General features: G+C 36.3%; 1 protein-coding gene across 1 annotated transcript in view; it reads right to left on the bottom strand.

The window, feature by feature from the left end:
- The window catches only part of LOC106884224 (GTPase-activating Rap/Ran-GAP domain-like protein 3), a 1,434,052-nt gene that overhangs the window by 172,554 nt on the left and 1,255,444 nt on the right, over nucleotides 1-6,054 (bottom strand). The window lies entirely within an intron of this gene.

Here is a 6,054-nt window from a genome sequence, read left to right as displayed (position 1 = left end):
ATATATATATATATATATATATATGTTTCCTGGCTAACACACACACACACACACACACACACACATATATTTATGTATATCCTTTATCTTGGTTTAATTAATGTGCGCGGTGATTGTAAATATCGTGCTTATTTATAAGGTTTCGGTGTTTGAAAGTTGATAGTTTTGAATAACACGTTCGGAACTTGAAACAATCATCAGATTGAAAGAAAGATAGAAAGTAGGAACAGATTTAATATAGTGATATGCTGACTGTACATCTCACGTTAAGGATTCTATATTGACATAAAAAAAGGAAACAGCGAGGAAGCAAGTGCATTTCTGACAACATACAGAATTAAAATCAGAGAACACTTTTGGTTGAATTGTCTAGCAAACCACGTGGCAGATTGTTTAGCAAATGGAGAAGTTATGTAGTTGATGGAGGAGAGATAGTCGAAGTATTATTTCAATAATTTGCCAAAATTGGTTTTGTATCAAGTGAAATCAATATTTTTGGAGCGAAATGACTGCGATAGACTATTCTTTGCCGTTAAAACATTGATGTTGAATGCTACCAGTTAAACAAATAACTTAAAGGTAGTTAGACGAAATGATAGGGCACCGGATAACTAACAGAGAAGCTAGCAGTTTGCTTCTTGTTATTGGTGGTGTATTGTATCCGTGATCGTGTGGTAAGAAGCTTGCTTCCCAACTACATTATATATATATATATATAATGTTCTTTTACTTGTTTCAGTCATTTGACTGCGGCCAAGTTGGAACACCGCCTTTAGTCGAACAAATCGATCCCAGAACTTATTCTTTGTAACTTTATTTACATTTGACGGATATTTGTCCTCATCTTGTTTGTTGTTACAACGTTTCGGCTGATATACCCTTCAGCCTTCATCAGGTGTCTTGGGTTCTTATTCCTAAGGTATTTTTCGATGTTGTTATTATTATTATTATTATTATTATTCAGGTCACTGTCTGGAAACGAACGCGGAATCTTGGGATTAGTAGCCCGCGCTCTTAACCACTACGCCATATGCCCGTGGGCAATAATTATGGGGTGAATTTTAGGGCTTATAAATCTAATATTTTCCTATCCTTCCTTAATACTGGTTCCCATATGCTACTCATATCTGCACTCGGTCTGCTTAGGAGGTTGTCGTGTCCTAGCATATGTGCTGCTTCTTTTAATTTTCGTATTTCCCAGTGGTGTTCTCTGTCTATTATTTTCACTTCATCCCACAGGGGGAGGTGGTCTCCATTTTTCCATACATGATCAGCTATACTAAATTTATCAAGATCTCCTTTTGTTACAGCTTTGCAATGTTCCTCTACCCTTATTTTGAGAGGACGACATGTTTCGCCTTTGTATGACCTACCACAGCTGCATGGGATGGTGTACACGCAGTTTTTGGTGATATTCTCTTCTATTGGTGGTTTTACTCGAAGGAGATATTTACGAAGTGTTGTATCATTCTTGAATACTATCCTGATGTCATATGGGTCGTATATCTTTTGTATCTTTTTAGAGAGGCCTTTCACATAGGGTAGACAGACTGTGGACAGTTTATTGGTTTCATCCTCTCTTTTCTTCATAAGAGAGGAGTGGATTGTATGTTTTTGGGGTAGTTGTTGCTTAATAGATTGTTACTGAGCTTGATCATTTCTTCGTGGTGGGTATTACGATCGCTACTTATATTAAGTCAATTACATCGACTCTAGTACGTAACTGGTACTTAATTTATCGACCTCGAAAGGATGAAAGGCGAAGTCGACCTCAGTGGAATTTGAACTCAGAACGGAGCGACGGGCGAAATACCGCTAAGGATTTCGTCCAGCGTTCTAACGACTCTGCCAGTTCGCCACCTTACTGTAACAAATAATAATAGTAACAAAAAAAAAAAAAAAAGGTAAGACGACTGTTGGCAAAAGCTTTAAGTAGGTTTTGAAGTTTGTATTGTTTACTACCGTACCTCGTGACGTCACGATAAAAGCCGATGTGTATTTTGTTGAGTTGCAGTGTCGAACACAGTTTCTCACGTGACGTATGCTATTTGTGCAAATGGTTTCTTTTTTGTAGTCTAGGATCCACGAACGACTTATTGTACCGACAAAATCGGCTATATGTAACGTCACCATAATATATTCTACACAAGTCTGTTTTGATCAGTTGACAGAAGTTCTTATATAACAAGCTAAAAGAAGTGTATAAATTACACTCGTGTGCCAATGGTATCTCCAAGCGTGTAATCTTGTGAAATTATACCCCCTTTTCATAGCAAGTTGCTAACTGCTGTTAAGACGTTGTTTTCTTTCTCCTACTAAATGATAAAGTTCAATTAAATGAGAATCTTTTGCGCGAGTCGTTCAGTACACTAGTCCTTAATAATAATTAATGGTTACCTAACTTCGACTTTTCGTTCAAAATTTTAGCTTCCTTCCTTCATTCTTAGACTTCATGGAAAAGAGAAATTATATTAATATATTCTTGGTGCTTCTCACTTCAAGAAAATCCATTTTCCATTGTAACCTTGGTGTTTATTTCCTTCCCAACTTTTTTTTATTACATCAGAGCACGATACTTCATAATTGCTAATTAAAACAGAACAATATTCTTCGAGAAATGCATGCATTAAACAACCAATAGTTTTTATCTTATTTATTTCTTCGTAATGGATATCATAAATTTGCATTTTGTCTTTAGTTATCAAATATAAAAGCAATTCATAACAATTTAGGAATTCTTCACATAAAGAAATCGTTAAGGAACGGTCATTTTACTAATGGTTCCATTTTAAGGCAGCGAACTGGAAAAATCGTTAGCATTCCGCACGAAATGCTTAGCGACATTTCGTCCATCTTTATGTACCGAGTTCAAATTCTGCTGAGGTCTGCTTTGCTTTTCGCCCCTTTAGGATCGATAAAATAAGTACCAATCGAGCACAAGGGTCATTGTAATCGGCTACCTCCTTTTCTCAAAATTTCAAGTCTTGTGCCTTTAGCAGAAAGGATTATTTAAAAAAAAGTTTTACCCATTTTCTTTAACTTATAGTACTGCCCATTATATTTTCTCGTTATACAGTCAATTCTCCTTCGATGTGTAATGGGAGGGAGGGATAGAAACAGGAAGTTGATATGGTTATGTACTTAACCAAACGGCATTAATGACAAATAAAGAAATCGATTTCAAATCAAGAATGAAATTTGTTCTTTACTCTATGTCTTTACACAGGTGAAATTCTAACAAGTTGATATCTCTTTAAGAAAATCTGTCAGGTGATAGACATAATGACATAATCTGTTTCTTCATAATATATATTGCTGTCGAATCGACAAGAATTTATTCTGTTGTTAATAAGAGAGCTTTATTAAAGACTGAATCAACAATAGTTTTAAAATATATCTTGCGGATGCTCTGGGATGCATCGTCAATGATGTTTCTGGCGCCTCAGAGAGTTTCAGGTCTTTCAACATCAGATACATTCACCCAGTTGACCTAGCCGGGGTTGATCAAGTCCATTTTGCATCCGAAATAGTAGAAAACCACTGGTCTACCCTCTTTATCCAAAGCCACCTAGTGGCCTTCTCAGCAGCTTCAGTGATAGAATTTATAGCCTTTCTCTTTGCTGCACCAGTAACTCCAAACCCACGCAGAGCTTTCATGAATGACCACTCCACAAAACTTCAACAGTCCACTTCTGTCACCTCAAAAATGTGCCTGCCAGCACCGATTCCTGCACTGCTCAACCAGCTCCTGGTATTTGGCAAGATTCCTCTTATGAGCTTCCTCCATGTGTTTCCTCCCAGGGCACAGTCAATTTCCACAGGATCACCTACCTGCTGATAGACATAATACGTCATCTATTTCTTCATAATATATACTGCTGTCAAATAGACAAGAATTCATTTTGTGTTAATGAAAGCTTTATTGAGGACCAAATCGACAATAAAGTATTACCGCTAGATATTTCATCGATATCGAGTTAGCTTAACGCAAAGTCCATCCCAGCAGCATTTTGAATTTTGAACCTAGACCTTGATTCTTACAACGAAATACTGCTAGGATTAACTATGTTGGATCCTAAAGAATAATATCAGCAACTTCTTTTTTGTAAAGGCCCATTGTTGTTTATTTCCTTTTCATAATTGCCACGGCTCTAATATTATATTAGATCTTACATTTAAAATTATGTTCTTAATTTCTATCACTGGCAAAAATTAGGTAAATCATGACATGAAAGACTATCCAAAAACCACCAACAGCTCAATGGCTCACAAAGGCATTAAGTTTATCTTTTATCTTCTTTTCCTTTTACTTGTTTCTCTTTTGCCGATTGCTGAGGCTGTAGTAGGTGATACTTGTCCAAGGTACCACGCAGTAGACTGAACCCGGAACCACGTAGTCGGGAAGCAAACTTCTTACCACGCAGCTATACTTGCGCCTAAATTTGAAAATATTCTTTAAAAAGTCCGAAACACTCGGAGAGTACTTTCTGCCGAACCCTGTCATAGAGAGATGAAAACCAATCCTTGCCATAAGACGAATGATTATAGTCTCCAAAGTTCCTATCAATCTCTCACCCTTTATATTTCGCCTCTAAATGACATAATTAACGAGAGTTCATAATGGTTTTAAAAAGTCAAGAGCCGTGTATTCGCGTAATAGTAAAACAAGTATAGAGATAGGGGAAAAATTAAAAAAATACCAGTCGTAAAGAATTCGGTTAAGAAGAAATTGATGTAAGCAAAACCTGGCAGTTTATGATACTTAGATCGAATTCTCTCACAGGAAAATGAATATGTGAACGAAATTGGATATCGACTTTGGCTTAATATTTGTTAGAAAGTTGAACACTACAGAACAAAAGGTAAGTAAATGGCGACTTGAAACATCGATACTGTTACAATCCCCAATAGAAGCTACTTCACTTTATTTCCATCGTTAATGCTTTCACAAAACTCATGGACGTTACACCTCCCTTTTCCCCTCCCATACCATGTGAGATCTTAGAGTCTAGTAAAAAGGAAATCAATAATTATCGGAAGATTTGATATTTAAAAAAAAAAAAATTTTATGTTTCAAGGAAGTAGAAGAAGTAGAATCTTGAATGTTCATATCTCTTTCAAGGATACTAACAGAGCAACTGAAGTGAAATAATTTCAGTTGTAAATCGAAAAGGCTTCCCCTAATGATATTGTTAGAAAGATTTCTCTTTTCTTTATGCCGTTTACATGGAAGGCTTGATATTAAACGACCTTTAATGCAAAATTTACCATTTTTTGAAGGGAGGGAAACGGGATATCAAGACGGTTATGTGTTTTCCAAAGGCATTTGTCTCACAAAAGGAAATTACTTAAAACCAACAGCGAAACTTGTACATTACTCTACGGCGTTAATAGTAATTTTCTTTTAGTTGAGACACAAAGCAAACTATTTATGGGAAGGAAACAGAAGGGAAACTCTTAATTCTCATGCCTTTTCCAAATAACGCTAATGAAGTGAAATTGCAGAACTACTTAAACTGAGAATCGGAATTGAGTTGCAGTTTCGCTCCCCCAGTAATCTCTTGATCTACGCTGCTTGATTACAAAACAAAAATATTGGGCATACTATATATTTGTAAAAATTGCTAAGTTGACTTTAGAAATAATTTTTATCTGAAATATCGTTGTAATGCAGTAGCTCCCAAAACTTTTCAGGCTGCTGCTCCCTTGGTACCCAGGCCACATTCCTAGCGCCCCCTCACCCTCACCACCACAAATATAGACCACTTTCTGCAGCAAATTCAAAACAACTGTATTTCACAAATAAAACTTAATCCTAATTAACCTATTAATATTTTTTTTACATCTATCACCCCATTTTGGCCACCCTATTATCATCCCACTTTTCTTCAACGCCCGCCCCCATCGAATCTTCCCACTGCCCTCAAGGGAGCAATACTGCCCACTTTGGGAAACCACTGCTGTAATGAAACCAAGAAACATTGAACTGCAGTGTAGATTAATAATTGCAGTTGAATTAAATTAGCACAAGAAAAAAAATCTTCTCTTTATTTT

The sequence above is a fragment of the Octopus bimaculoides genome, chromosome 2, assembly GCF_001194135.2.
Source record: "Octopus bimaculoides isolate UCB-OBI-ISO-001 chromosome 2, ASM119413v2, whole genome shotgun sequence".
Taxonomy (NCBI): domain Eukaryota; kingdom Metazoa; phylum Mollusca; class Cephalopoda; order Octopoda; family Octopodidae; genus Octopus; species Octopus bimaculoides.
This window is presented reverse-complemented; position numbering and strand designations above follow the sequence as displayed.